Below are 16332 nucleotides of genomic sequence, written 5' to 3'. Positions count from 1 at the left end.
TTCTCTCTCAATTTTTATATCTTTGTGAGAAACTGATAAGGAATTAATAACCATATTAATAACCCAGCTTTATAAAGAGCCAGTTTCCAAGATGATTGGGATTTTTAAGTGGCATGATACTGTTGCTCTTATGGGGGCTCTTTGATGTGGTGGACATGCCATTTGGCTCTTCCCTTCTGAATGTCTTTGTTTGGAGAGTTGTAGTTGTCTGTTCCCTCTTTAGTCCAAGGATCATTTCGAAACATTTATTGTTCACAGCACAAATGCTAATTCAGTGTCTACTAAGTAAGAAGCAATATTCTAGGCCCTAGGGATACCACCGTGAGTTAAACAGAATTGGCCATTGTCCTCATCAAGCTTTCAATCTAATTTATGGCCTGAAATAATTGGTAGCTTTATGAGGTTACTTGGATTGTCCAAGTGAACTTGAAGTTGAATGAAACATTAGTGATACATGGTTGGTAAAGATTTTTAGAGCTGGAAGGGCCCTTAAAGATAATGCATTTTAGTCACCCCATTTTAAAGATGACATAACTGAGATTAAGGGAGGTCAAGACTTTTCCCGAAGTCATGGAGTTTGATAGTGGTACAGACCTTGAATTTAGTTCTGATTAAAATGTTAGGATTTTAGGGACAAATCTCAGAGATCATTTACTAAACTCCTCATTTTAAAATTGAGGGTACTGACCCAGGTCACAAAGCCACATGGCTGCTTTGTGGCACAGGATCTATAGCTAAACGTTCTTTATGCCAAGCAGTGCCCTTGACATGATATTTTGTTGTTGACTCTGAGTTCAGGACTTTTCCACTTACGCGATATTACCTGTCTTAGGGGAAGAATGTATGGCTGAAGTTACTAATTACTTTTAAAAACATAAACTTTAAATTTTAGAGTAAATATAGATTTATGGAAAAATTGTGAAAATAGTACAGAAATTTCCCATATACCCTGCACACAGTTCCCTCTCTTATTGACATCTTATATTAGTATGGCGCATTTGCCAAAGTTAATGAACCAGTATTGATACCTTATTATTAACTAAAGTCCATATTTTATTCAGATTTCCTTAGTTTTTATACTATATCCTTTTTTGTTCCAGGACCCCATCCAGGATGTCATATTAAATTTAGTCACTATGTTTCCTTACGCTTCCCTTGGCTATGACAGTTTTCCAGATTTTCCTTGTTTTTGAGAACCTTAACAGCTTTGAGAAGTACTAGTCAGATATTTTGTAGAATGTTCCTCAGTTGGGATTGGTCTGATGTTTTTTCAAGATTAGCCTGTAGCTCTGGGTATTAGGAAAGAGGGCCACAAAGGTAAAGTACACTTTTCATCGCATCATATCAAGATTATCTACTATCAACATGAATTAATCACGATTGACATCAATATTAATTTTGACAACCTGGCTGGGGTTAAAATTAACCATAAAGTTAATATTTCCCTCCCCTTTTAATACTTTCCCACTTGCAAGAAAGTCAGTATGGGTACCACACACATAAGGGGTGGGGAATTATACACTATCTCTTTGAGGGTACAGTATTTACATAAATTATTTAAATTTTTTCTGCATGAGAGATTTGTCTCTTATCCCCTGTTGACTTATTTATTCAATAATTTATATCTGCATGGAGTTAGAATTCAATAGTACTTTATTTCATTGTTCAAATTGTTCCAACTTTGCCCATTGGGAGGTTTTTCATTTGGCTACTGTGTCCCTTTGACATTCTCCCATCAGTGTGTGTGCATGCATGCATGTGTTCTGTGTGTGCGTAAGTAACATTTTCTTACTTTCTGGAACTGCAAGATGCTTTAGGCTTATTTTGTCCATTTTCTACCTGAGTTCTAGAGTCAGCAATTTCTCCAAGGAACTCTGGTTCCTTTGATTGGAAACTAAGTTCTGGGCACTAGGTGTGCTTGTTATTTCTGGTGTATCTTTGTTGCTAGAACCTCTCAGCTGAAAAAGCAAGAAAATACATGTGTATATGCTAACCAACGTGTATAAACATATCTATAAATATTTCTCTATATATCCATTTGTATATATATTAAACACAAATTCATGCTGATGTCCTTAAGGTTAATCTATTAGCACATGGATCATTGTAGCCTTCTCTCTGCTTATCTGTACACAATCTCCCCACTCCCAACAGTGAGAAACCTGGCTTCTACCATTTGCCATTCATTTGTTTAATTTTCCAATTCCAGTATAGGTATATAGTGATTTCAACAACTTTATCAACTAGAGCACAGAACTTATGTACAGACTCTAACACATTTCCAACTTACTTAGGTCAGCACCTTATTCTCTTGTTCTCTTCAGTGAGGTTGTTTTTTAGGCACTCCTAAAAAAAAAAAAAAACTTTTAAAGCACAAAGAGTGAACATTAGTATATGCAAGTTTAAAAAAATCATCTAGGGACACCTGCGTGACTCAGCCAATTAAGCGTCTGACTTTGGTTCAGGTCATGACCTCAAAGTTTGTGAGTTTGAGCCCCCTGTTGGGCTGTGGTGCTGACAGCTCAGAGCCTGGAGCTTGCTTCAGACTCTGTGTCTCCCTCTCTCTCTGCCCCTCCTGGGCTTGCACTGTCTCTCTCTCTCTCTCTCTCTCTGTCTCTGTCTCTCTCAAAAATAAGTAAACATTTAAAAATTTTTTTTAAATAGAAGTTTTTTTCAATTTTTTTTTATTCTTGAGAGAGAGAGAAAGAGGCACAAGCATCAACAGGGGAGGGGGAGGAAGAGAGGGAGAGGGAGAAGAAGATAGAAAATTCCAAGCAGCCCTACACTATCAGTGTGGAGCCTGACTCGGGGCTCGATGCAGGGCTAGAACTCACAAACTGTGAACTCATGACCTGAGCCAAAATCAAGAGTTGGATGTTTAACCCACTGAGCTGCCCAGGTGCTCTCACTCTTTGTGCTTTAAAGTTCTATGGTTTTTAACAAGTGCATATCACGTATTCTCCATTTCAGTATCATATGGATAGTATCACCATCCTAAAAAAAAAATCTCCTGTTCTTCACCTGATCAACTCTTCTCCCTAGCCCCAAACCCCTGGTAACTACTCGTCTATTTATTATCTGTACAGTTTTGTCTTTTCTGTAATGTCATATAAATGAAATCATACAGTGTAGCCTTTCCAGACTGGCTTTTTTCACTTAGCAATATGCATTTAAGATTCATCTGTCTTTTCATGGCATTAATCACTTTTAATCAAATAAGATACTAGAATTTATCTATGTCACTATTTGTAATTTTAATTGTGTTGGAATCAGTGTATACTAACTGTACTAATAGAAGCAAGGAAAGAATACCCCACTGGTAGAGGAGATGAGTCACTTCTTTTTTAAGTGTTTTATTATTTACTTTGCACATGTGTAGGGGAGGAGCAGACAGAGAGAGGGACAGAGGATCCGAAGTGGGCTCTGTGCTGACAGCAGAGAGCCTGATGCAGGGCTCAAACTCACGAACTGTGAGATCATGACCTGAGCTGAAGTCAGACGCTTAATTGATTGAGTCACCTAGGCACCCCTATATTTATTTTTATGTTTATAAATGATACATGACAAATTTTATTTTCTGTTATACCTCAATAAATCTGGAAAACTAATGTCGATTGTAGATGAGTAAATACAGAAAAGGATAAAAAAGGAAAAAATTGGAATTCCATTACCTAACTGCAAAGGCAACATTTTAGTGCATTTTCAGTCTTTAAATGAAGTTTAAAATTTTGCACATTTTTATTTTCTTTAACATTACAGTATTCTTCATTATTTAAAACTGTTCTTAAAACATTTCTTGGCCTTTGGTAAGTGTTGAGTAAGTATTAGCTATTGTTACATGATAAATGTCAGTGGGATATGTCTGGATTTTCCATGTGGTTAGCCTCAGGTCTAATTTATCCATGGGCTACTTTTTCACCCCAAGTTCTTTGAAATCTTCTTAGTTTGCTGATAATGTAAGAAATGTATGATGTCATTATCGTAGCATTAAGTATGTTTTAGCTTGATTAAAAAATTAGTTTTAAGTAATACTGTCAGGGGCATGGAGTTAGAAGCCAGAAAGTGTTTTTAGAAATGAGTCAAGAGAGTGTGGAATGTGTGTGTGAATCATCTGTCATGTTACCAAGCCCATCATTCTCACAATCTGCAAATTTTCAGCAGTCTCAGATGAATACTTCACATTGTGACTTCATTAATGATTTGAAAATTTTGGAATTCACTAAATAGGAGATAAGCTTTTCAAATATAAATGTGAAATTCTATTACAAAGAAATTTTGCATTATCCAGAACTCAGAATTTTCCCTTTTCTTTCTGACATGTTTATTCTATCAACACAACACAAATTCTTCTTTTTTGCAAAAAGGTTTATTTATTGGGGCATCTGGGTGGCTCAGTAGGTTGAATGTCCGACTCTTGATTTCAGCTTAGGTCATGATCCCAGGGTCGCGGGATCAAGTCTTGCATTGCTCTCTCTCTCTCTCTCCCTCTCCAAAATAAACAACACATTTTTAAATGTTTATTTATTTATTTTGAGAGAGAGCACATGCATACGTGTGCACAAGTTGGGGAGGAGAGAGAGGGAGAGAGAGAAACCCAAGGAGGATCCTAGCTACCAGCATGGAGCCTGATGTGGGGTTTGGTTCCACCATGAAATCATGACCTAACCTGAAATCAAGAGTCGGATGATTAAGCTACTGAGCCACTTAGGCGCCCAGATACAACCAAATTCTTTTTTTAAATTTATTTATTTTTGAGAGAGAGTGTGTGTGTGCATGTGGAGGAGGGACAGAGGGGGAGACTGAGTGTCCCAAGCGGGCTCTGTGCTGACAGCAGAGAGCCCCACATGGGGCTTGAACTCTGGAACCATGAGATCATGTCCTGAGCAGAGATCAGACACTTAACTGACCGAGCCATGTAGGTTCCCCACAATACGAATTCTTGAGCAGCATCATCACCAATGCCCATTAGTACCATAAATCTAAAAAGCCTATTAGGACTTTAGCCATCAGAGACTGTGAGGTATAAGACATGCAAATATTTAACAGATGTTTCCCAGAGCATCACCACTGAATCTCAGAACACCAGATTAAGGACTAGCAAAATTCATCAGATCATTACTATATGCAAATACCATTTTGTGTCAACAGAGAAGAATGGCTGTAAGTTAAATAGTACTTATAAATTATGATAAAAATAAACTGTAACTTTAAAAACAGAAGGATTGAACAAAGCACGGATGACAAGTTTGATAACCTCTGATGTAATGAATAAAACTGTAGTATTTAGATTTGTGCATTTTAGAAAATCAGAGTGGGATATAGTTTGAGGTCAGTCAGTTCAATCCTGTTTGTTTTTCATTTGAAGAGGAGAAAACATGGCCAGAGATGTTGGTTGACTTATTCAAAATCACTCAGCTAGTGGTAAAGCCTAGACTAGATAGCCGATAAAAATGTATCTAGTGTAAATTCAGTGTTTGAGACTGTGAACTATAAAAAAATGCAAATATTTATGCCACCTTTCCTGTCCTCAGGGAGACTGAAATCAAGTTTGATCTTCATCAGGACAAACATATGTGTTCATTGCAAGGTGGCAACTCATGCCTCAAAAATTGAGGGAAATACAGATTTGGGTTAAAAAATTATAAAATTATTTGTATCCTCTTAATGTAAAAAGTGTTTTTACAGAGTCAGTTCTGTCTGAACTGTGTATAGGAATAGAATTGAGTTACCCCACAAGTGTTCGGAATTGATGGATATACTCGGAACTTTGAATGTTCAACATTTTTTTCCTTTCCTTGTCGATTTTTAGAACACAGAATCCAGCTTAAACTATTCTTCCAAACTGGAATTTTCAACTTGGCTCTTGCTTGAGAAATGCAGTGACTTGTAGATATTTTAATGCAGTTTCATGGTCAGTGAATTTTTAAAGTGGGAATGTGAGAGGAAAGATCATTTGAAGATATATTCAAGAAAAGAGAAGAGATCTGTGGTTTGTGAAGGGAAAAGTCAATAATTTATATATAAATCTTGCATATGAGAAAATTTTAAATACTTTGAAAATCTTGGCTTTGGGGGAATTCATTCTCTCATTCGTTTACAAATATTTATTAAGACTAGGTATTTTTCTAGATGCCAAACACATAGCAGTGAACCAGACAGACATAAATATCTTCCCTCAGTAAGCTTATTTTAGTTGTGGTGAAAGACATGATAAACAAATAAAGAAGTTAAGCATATAGCATGTCAGATGGTAACAGATGCTATGGAATGAAGGGGATCAGGGCTTTGAGTTGGGATTGCTATGTTAAGTAGCATCCCCTCCCTCATGGGGAAGCCCTCAGTGAGAAGATGACATTTAAAGAAAATCAATGGATATGGGGAGGCAAGCTGTGTAGTTCTTGGAGGAAATAGCAGCTCTGAAGGAAGAGTGTTTCAGGCAAAGGAAATAGCAATTGCAAAGGTCCTGAGGTGAAAGTATGCTTAAAGTATTTGAGGAGGGCAGTTCAGCTGGAGTAAAATGAGGGAGGGAAGATTAGTAGGAGATAATGTCAGAGGAAAAATGGAGAGTCATTAAGTTATTTGAGGTCTTTGGCTTTTACTTCAATTGAGATAAGAAATCTTTGGAGGATTTTGAGCAGGGGAGTGATGTGGTCTGGCATATACTTTTCTTTTTCTTTTTTTGGCATATACTTTGAAAAGAACACTGTAAGTGCTATTTTGAGAATATCCTCTATTCTCTGAGATGGCAGACCAGTTACTGCAATATGGTAAGGAGGTGACCATGGCTTGAAGCAAACTGGTAGCAGTTCAAGTGGTGAGAAGTGGTCAGAGATCTGGGTAAGAGATCCAGGTAAGTAGAGCTGACCCATTTCTAATGGATTAGTTGAGAGAACTGAGAAAAATACAGGAGCCTAGGATGACTCTAAGGTTTTCGCATTGAACTGCTGTAAAGTTGGGAGTCGCCATTTGTTTGAGATGGGGGGCACTGGTAGGAGCAATTTGGGGAGGTGAAAGATCAGAAATTTGGCTATGAGTATGGTTAACTGTCTTTTGCTCGTATTGTGACTTGAGATCTGCTCTGCGTGGCTATGTAAAAGTTAGTAATCTTAGGGACTTGAAATAAATGAACTTCCTATCAGTTTTGCCAAAACACCCATTGGAAGATTTTATTTTATATTTTTTTGTTTATTTATTTATTTATTGAAAATCTAATCAGCTTTATTAAGCAATTTGTGAATTAGGCAGCATCCTTTCTAGCAAGCAGAAGGGAGCCCCTGAAGATTTTTTTTTTTTATCTAGATAATGTACCAAAGGATTTGGTAAACACGTCTTTATAATATTTAGAATTTACATTTAAATTGTGAGATTTATAGTTTATGCAAATCCAGGTCATCTTTTTTACCCAGGATGCCAAGAAAAAATTTAAAATATACAGTTGTTAATGGTAAGATAGGAATAATAGAATCAGTTAAATGTTAATGGGTTTAATGACATTCATTTTTATTGTATGATTTAAAGCAAATCCCAGATAGCATATCTTTTCACTCATAAATACTTCTGTAAAAATGTTTGTGTCTGAAAAATATGTTTTATCCACTTATCTAGCTATAGCTTCCAATTCCGATTCCCATTCTAATATATATCTACTACTACATTGAAGGCCTTATCTGTCTACAGGTAGGTGTAGGAGATCCTTAAAGCACCTCTTAGGAGTTGCTCTGAACAAAGTGACAGTAATAAAGTTAAGTAAAAATTCTTCGGTGCGATTACACTACACATGTTAAAATAAAACACTTCCTTTTTCATTCAACCTTGTGTGAAGTGTTTGATTTTTCTAGGAATGTTTGTGTAAACATCCATTATATCCTCTTTGAGAAAGTACGGCTACTGCCCATCCACCTATGTCTATATTCTATTTAAGAAAGCAAGAGATCTTAAATGATCCAAAGAGAAGTTTTTAGATCATCTATGTTTTCAAAATATGCCCGTGGAAATAAACTTTTAGCCATTATACATCTTTGGGAAATTAAGAAATTACCTAAGATATATTTTACATAATAGATTGATCAATATATATTTATCTTTCAACTGCCCCTAAATTCAGTTACACGTATTATCATCACACTTATAAACCTATGGTAGAAATTTATTTTAGCCAAGAATATCCCAAAAGATAGTGAAAGGACAGCATAGATTTCAGCTATTCTCAGATACTTCAAACTGATCTTTGTGGTACTTCAAGGGTTTATTTTGGAAAGGACATCACAGGCATGCAGGTGTGGAAGTGCTCATAAGGGTTCATCTAGTTCATCATGTCATCCTAAGGATTATAAAATTTCCAGATGCAAAACTAGTTATAATGGGTCGGTTTTCCAACCTGTGAACTCTGGAGAACTCTTCTAAAGACAGAATCTCCTTTTCAAAGATATTAAAAATAAGGTTTCTCCTCATTTCACTTTTGCAGAGTCCCCAACAGTGGTGATATATTTTAAAGGGTCTCCTTACAATACTTTAAGCCCTTAAAAGAGTTTAGAACTTAAACTTCAAATAATCTTCCCTTTGACAAGGTCTTTTGGTGTTCTTCAGATAATAGTCCTTTGTTTAAAGGAAATCAGACTTAAACTTGTGTATTAAGTGATTAAAGTAAAGCTCATTATTATGTTTTCCATGTTACTTCACCTCTGAACTTTCAACTATGACCTCTACTTTTGATCCATTTCCAAAGTATTAAAATATAACCATTATAAAGAACTATCCTTTATAATGGCACAATCACCAACATGGCCCTTGGCTATATCTGATTATTCAAGCCTTGTTCTTCAGTTTTGAGACTACCTAGTATTTTTTTGGTTCATTTCATATCGTTGGTTACCCAACTTTCTTTTTCAAGGACTTTTGCAGTATCCATCTTATTACTTCCAACAGTAAAATCATTACAATATTCAAAAATTCTATTTTTTGCTTATAAAAGGAAATATGCAAAAAACCCCACATATATTAGGATAATAGGTGATTATTTTTAGAAAATTCTTAAATATTGTTGCTATGTCAGTAACTAATACCGATGTGTATAACTAATACATATAAACATATGTAAATTACTCTAATGGATTAAAAAATTAACTATGTTAAAATCTGAGTTAATGATATTGCAAAAGCATATTTTATTGGTCATTTTTGGAATCCAAATCATTGTTCTGAAAATTGATGGATAAATGTAAAGAATCATGAAAGAAATGTTCTATTTTTTAAATCTCAGAAATTTAAAAATAACTTCTATCACTTTTCACCAAATATTAAGAAACTTCCTTTTTCTTCATGGTAGCATTCTAGATTCATTTTATATCTGTCACAATTATACTAGCATCTATGCTGGGGTTCTAGGATTTTGTAAGATCAACTTGGAACATTTAGAGTCTTATTAAGTAATGTTCTTTTCAGTAATGTACTTCAGCAAAAAATTAGTGGTTCCGTTTTAACTTTTAATTATTTTATTTTTGTTATTAAAATTTTAAAAACTGAGTATAGTTGACATACAATATCAACTCTATGAAAACATTGAAGCAATGGAAACAATGAGAACATTGGCTTCAGGTATATGACAGTTTATACATTATGCTATGTTCATCACAAGTGTAGCTACCATCTGTCCAGATACATTGCAATTACAATATCATTAACTATATTCTTTATGCTGTGACTTTTATTCCTGTAACTTATTCATTCCATAACTGGAAGAGTGGTAGCTGTTTTTATATGAGAGAATGAAATGATTTTCTTTTTTTTTAACTCAAAAAAATATATTTTTTCATTTAAAAAAGTATTTAGAACGCATAAAGCAAGGCAACATTTATTCTTTCTTCTCGTCTTCCAGTGTGGGGTCTGTTGGTGTTTCCTCCATGGTTGCACTGTTGCTCCCTGAGCCAGTGTTGCTATCACTGGTCCCTTCCTCAGGACTGTCCACTGTCCACTGTCCACCCCCTCTTGCCCACTCTCCTTGTCCTCAGGAGTAGATGTGCCTTATTCACCATTCTCTTGGCTCTCCATTGCTTGTTCAAGGTGTGTCTCCTCTGTCTCCATTGGGACTCTTTTGTTGTCCTTCTTGTCCTCGGCCTTACTGGAAGCTAGCTCTTCCTCAGGAACCATGCTGCTCTGACTGAGTTCAGCTTGCTCCGCTGCCTCTTTCTCTCTTTCCTCCTGCCTTTTGTGAGCCTATTCGTCTGCCTGTACAATTTCAGCGGCGATTTTTTCCATGCCCACTTCCACTTTCAAACTGCACAACGTTTTAAACTCATTGTTAAATGAATCTGTGCTTTCCAGGAATTTCCTCTTCTTTTCCTGGTGTCTCTCCTCTATTTGAAGAAGTTCAGCTTCTAGTTTTCACTGATGAACCATTAAGGACTGGACCTGTCGTTTGAGGACCTGCATTCTAGTTGTTGTGACAACTGACCGAACGTCTGGCACCACACTCTCACTAAGGATTTCACTGATGAGGTGGTGGTTTCTCTGGAAACGGGCGGTGGCTGTATGCTCCACTGAAAAGCCATCATCATAGTCATCTGGATCTTCAGCAGGCTAAATGCTCATGCAAGGTTCTCCTTTCTCCATGCAAGACTCTCTCTGACTTTTTGCATTTATGTAAGCAAGGTATGTGGGGGGTTATAATAGGCCTTCATAGATCCATTGTACTGTATCTTTTTTGCTTTGTATTCATTTAAATATTCTTGTTTTTCTTCATCAGTGAGATCTCACCACATGCCACCAATAATCTTGCCAGTCTCCGACAACTTTAGGTCGGGGTTGGAAGATTTTACTTGGTCCCAGACCTTTCTGCTGTACCTCATGTAGGGCATCAGTGGCTTATCTGGTGGCTTTGGGGGTTTTGGAATCAAAATGCCAGTGGATGCCGTGACCCGCCTGTTGGTGCCCGGGTTCCCTCCCAGCCTATAGTTGTTGTAGCCAAGATGACTGTGTGGATTGTATCTCACAAACCCTGGTGTGCTGGGCATTTGTGCTGCAGGAGCTGGGGTGGGAGGTGGGGCATAAGATGGTCTTTTGACATTTTGGAAGGTTAAATTCTCAGTTCCTTAAGAATGAATCTGAGACATCGTGGGCAGAAAAAGCGCCCGTAGCTCTGGCCTCATTTTCCTTTGTGAAATGATTTTCTTCAAAGGCTCTGCATTAGTGGATTAAAAGGGGGAGACTCAAATGTGGAAGAGTGAAGATTTCACTGGTGTTGTTGCCAGCACCTCTAGACTCCTTAAGAGCCTTCTTTAGGGAGAAGCTTCCTAGAAGCTTGGTGCTGTCTTAAAAAAATCTCAGGAGCTCATTAGCTTCTTGTGGGACAATGCATTTTGGCTTACATTTGTAACAACTCTTAGACATTAAACTAATGGCTTTGGGCTTCACAATTCCATGGCTCCATGTAATTGCCCTGTTCTTTTTTACTTTTGTAGATGTGTGATGTTGAGACTTTCTTCCTCAAGATCAAATCCACTCCATGATGAATCTTGATCTAGAACATTTCTCTGCCCTAATCCATTCAACTGCCTTTATTTCCTTCTTATTGTTCTTCTCGCTGGTTTTGAATCTCAATCTCAACATGAATTATATGGCAAACTTCTTCCAGGGTACGCTCTTCTTCTAGAAGGAAAGACAATTATCTACCTTACCTTTCCCTTATCCTTGCATGTAAACCCATTTACTCACATTCACCAAACGCATTTCCTTAAAATAGTCACGTCTACAGACTTCCAGATACAGCTAAAATGTTCCTGTCTTCAAGAAGTCTTCCTCAGACTCCTCAGATGTAGTTAATGGATCCATTCTGTTATAGAGTCTTGGCACTTGGTTTGTAACTTAGTTGTAGCTTTCACTGTGTTCTCTAGTCACTTAATGTTGTTAATCTTACTAGATGGTAGCTTTTCAACAGCAGAAGCCATGACTTATGTATCTTTTTCTGTAGCACAGTTCCTAACCCTGGGTAAATATTCAATAAACGTTTGTTGAAAGAATAAAAAAAACTAATGTGTAGATAAATGAATGGTCTAATGTACTTTTGTTGTCTCTCTGCCATTTTTTTGCTTGTGCTTATGGCATTTTTTGTTTGTTTTCATGGTCACTACACTTTTACATTTATTAGGTGAAATATGGTCTTCAATACAGATAAACAGTCCTAATTCTTAATTCCTCTTAAATTCAACTTGAATACTCTATGCATTGGTAAAACACAATGGAATTTCATTTTATGTTTGTTTATGTGGGAAAATCCGAAGTGAATTTCTACAAAAAGGCAAAAATTAGGGTTGGTCAAGAGAATGGCCACATGATATGATTTGTTTTATTAGAGCTTGTCATCAACAGCATTTGATTTCTAATTTACTTGCAATAGTTTTCTTCCTTCTTAGTAGACATTGGTAGTTAGCAGGAAAGCAGCAATCCTCTAAGTAAGTTAAATTTGAAAATGTTTTCCGGGGCGCCTGGGTGGCGCAGTCGGTTGAGCGTCCGACTTCAGCCAGGTCACGATCTCGTGGTCCGTGAGTTCGAGCCCCGTGTCGGGCTCTGGGCTGATGGCTCAGAGCCTGGAGCCTGTTTCCGATTCTGTGTCTCCCTCTCTCTCTGCCTCTCCCCCGTTCATGCTCTGTCTCTCTCTGTCCCAAAAATAAATAAACGTTGAAAAAAAAAATTAAAAAAAAAAAAAAAGAAAATGTTTTCCATCGACTTGATAGTGGGGAAGTCTGGAGTCAAATGGTAATATTTGTATCTTGGCAACCTCATCTTTATTATGTCTCTCCCTCATTGCTGCCCTGGCCATGCATACCTAACCCTCCTCTTCCTTATCCTCCCCTTAAAAGGGTTTTGACCTAGTAGATCATGTGGGTTAGGAGGTCTCCTCAGTTACGTGAATCACAGTTTCTTCATCTTTAAAGAGGACTACTAGATCTAGATGTTTATGAAGCTCAAATACACAATGCACACAAAAATTTTTGTGAATTCTAACAAATGATATAAATTATAGGATTATTATTTTTAATTTATTAGAAGCATCACCTGTAGCATAATTTCGTACTTCTATTTGTGTCTGTGTGTCACTTAAGATAACAATTAAGTAGTGCAGTAATCTAGTCTTGTTGGGATGCTCTTGGGACATGCTAAGCATTTGAGCAATAGACATCTGAAGAGGATCTTTCTGTCTGTTTCCACCTATGAAGATTCATGCTCACAAGTAGGGTGTGGAGGGCAGGCAGATCAGACTGATTGTGGGGCAGGGAAGGACTGACAGTGAGGGCACGGGAGATTAAACAAGAAGCAGCAGAGTATACCTCTACCTAGAGATGGCACTATGACCAGCATTGTGAGATCAAGCCCCTTATTGGGCTCAGGGCGGAGTGCAGAGTCTGCTTGGGATTCTCTCACTCCCTCTCTCTGCCCCTCCCCCAATTGTTCTGTCTCTCTCGCTCTCTCTTTCAAAATAAATAAACCTTAAAAAAGAAGAGAAAGAAACAGTTTTTTTTTTCTATAGAAATGTCTCCCTGGCTAGTCTGTGAGTGCTGTGAGCATTGTTTTCCAATATATTTATTATAGCTTTACCCTCCTCAAAAGCAGGTATATAAAGAGTATGGTTTGGAAAAATTAAAAGGAAGTGAAGAAGTAGAAAGAAATATGTACATAAATTTCCTACCTCCTAGGTGAGATCTGGGAAAATTTGCTTATTCCAATGTTCTCATTCTTTAATTTTACTGTGTTATAGCTCATTGCCTTGTTAAATCATTTTACTCTGGACACTAACCCTTAAATAATGGTCAGTAGTTATCTATCACTTTATTTTTCACTTTTATCCTGAGCAATTTGCTTAATGCATAGTAGGTGCTCCATAAATTGATTTTAAATAATGAATAAATAATAGTATTTTATACTTTTGAAGTAATTTCATACATATTTTGTCAGTTTTTCTTACCTCATTCTCCATGTGTGATTATCATCTCACTTAAAATGGTAAAATTAACTTTGTTTCTTCTAGGGTATGCTGATCTGAGATGGGAGCTCAGTTTAAAATCAATTTTAAGTTAGGGATAGCTGGGTAGCTCAGTCAGTTGCGCATTCAACTTCAGCTCAGGTCATAATCTCTCGGTTTGTGAGTTCAAGCCCCACAGTGGGCTTGCTGCTGTCAGTGCACTTCAGATCCTCTGTTCCCCTCTGCCCCTCCCCTGCTTGTACTCTCTCAAAAATAAATAAAACATTTTTAAAAATTAAAAAAATAAAATCAATTCAAGTTACACCCCGGGTTGGTAGTCGTTTAGTCTCAGAGCAGGCAGACCCATCTCTTGGTAGTTACCTTGGCCTCCCTCTCTGTGATCTGGTCTCTACCCTCCCTCCCTACATCTCTGATCTCACCTCCTAGTATTGTCCCTCTCTCACTGCTCTCCAGGTACACTGGCCTCCTTGCTGTTCCTAAAACACTCCAGATATGCTTCACATTGGGGCTTTCTTTTTTTTTTTTATTAAAAACAAAGTTTTTAATGTTTATTTGTTTTTGAGAGAGAAAGAGACAGAATGCGAGTGGGTTGGGGCAGAGAGAGAGGGAGGCACAGAATCTGAAGCAGGATCCAAGCTCCAAGCTGTCAGCACAGAGCCTGACATAGGGCTCGAACCCACGAACTGTGAGATCATGACCTGAGCTGAAGTCTGATGCTCAACCGACTGAGCCATCCAGGTGCCCCAACACATTGAGGCTTTCTCACTAGCTGCTTCTGCCTGGAACATTCTTCCCATAGATTTCTGCTTGTTTAACTCTCTCATCTCTCATCTTAGCAACCAAACACTCTGATAGACATTACTACCATTCATCAATATCCAATTCCCCTCTCAACGAGGCAGATCACACTTCCTTTCTTCCTTGAAGTTAGACAGGAGCATATGATTTGTTATGGCCAAAGAAATGTGAGCAGAGGTGACAGGTGTCACTTCTAGGTGGATGTTTTTAAAAGCCTGTGTAGATTCTCCTATGTATATTCTCTTGTGTACAATGCTGTCTTCCCTGTGTCCCTGCAACTGTCAGCCTTTCAGATGATGGGGTCTCTATTAGCCTGGATCTCTGAGTGAGGATGTCATGGGCAGAATGCCCACCAACCTGTAATGGATATTTTGCATGAGCCAGAAATAAACCTGCATTGTTTTAAGCTACTGAGATTTGAGGGTTGTTTGTTACTACCACATAACCTAGCTAATCATGAATAATATTACTATTCAATCATATGACTATTTAATAATACTACTTATTACTATTCAATACTGCAATCTATTCTCCACCCCCACCCCAGGGCACTCCTTTTTCTTTACTCCACTTTACCTTTCATAGCATTTATCACCTTCTATACAGATATTAAATACTTTATTTACTATGTTTATTTTTTATTGTCTCTGTCCTCTCCACTCGCCATGCTCCCACAAGAATGTAAGCTCTGTGGGGTTAGAGCTCTTTGTCTGTTTTATTCAATTATAGGAGATAAGGCATTCAATAAATATTTATTGAATGAATGAATATTAAGGACCACCATGTTCTGGATGTTGGAGATGCAGAGATAAAACACCTTCCCTTACTTGCCCTAGTCTCATGACTGATACAGATAACATGTAATTATATTGGCAATTCATTGAGAAGAGCAGAGGAATAGCCACAGCACTGTTGGGAGGCATTAGTAGTCACTTTACTTTGCCTAGAGATGTGTGTTAGGGAGGCCTCCAGACTCATAATTTTGAGCTGGTATTTGAGGCCAATTAAGGGAGACCCAGGCAGAGAAGGGAACAGGGAATTCTAGGCAGGATATACTAAGAAAGACAATGAGACAATGAGAAATAGCATGGTTTATTTCAAGAGCTGCAGATAGTTTGGTATTGCTAAAGTTCCATATATGGAAGATAGAAAGGTGAGAAAGGTCCTGTGATGGTTAATTTTATGTGTCACCTTGACTGGGCTAAGGGATGCCTAGATAGTTGGTAAAAGCTTATTTCTGGGTGTGTCTCTGAAAGTGTTTCCAGAAGAGATTAGCGTTTGAACTGGTGAACTGAACAAAGTAGATGACCCTCTCCAATGTGGGTGGGTATCATCCAATCCATTGAGAGCCTAAATAGAACAAAAGGGTGAAGAAGAACAATTAATGTGTCTCTACCTGAGATGAGTTATCAATCTCCTGTCTTCTGCTTTTGGACTTAGCTGAGAACCTACTCCACCAACCCTTATTCTTAGCCTTTTGGACTTGGATTGACTTACACTATCAGCTTTCCTAGTTCTCTAGGGTGTAGGCAGCAGATCATGGGACATCTTGGCCTCCA

General features: G+C 37.5%; 1 pseudogene; it reads right to left on the bottom strand.

Moving 5' to 3' along the window:
* Window positions 1-9850: 9850 nt before the first annotated feature.
* Window positions 9851-11024, bottom strand: LOC124505608 (SWI/SNF-related matrix-associated actin-dependent regulator of chromatin subfamily E member 1-like; annotated as a pseudogene).
* Between the last annotated feature and the right edge of the window lie 5308 nt (window positions 11025-16332).

Source organism: Lynx rufus, unplaced genomic scaffold (assembly GCF_022079265.1).
Source record: "Lynx rufus isolate CCGP_SWC_20201006 ecotype Redwood Valley unplaced genomic scaffold, mLynRuf1.p SCAF_1, whole genome shotgun sequence".
In the NCBI taxonomy this organism is placed as follows: Eukaryota; Metazoa; Chordata; class Mammalia; order Carnivora; family Felidae; genus Lynx; species Lynx rufus.
Note: the sequence above shows the minus strand (reverse complement) of the source record. Positions and strands in the feature narration are given on the sequence as shown.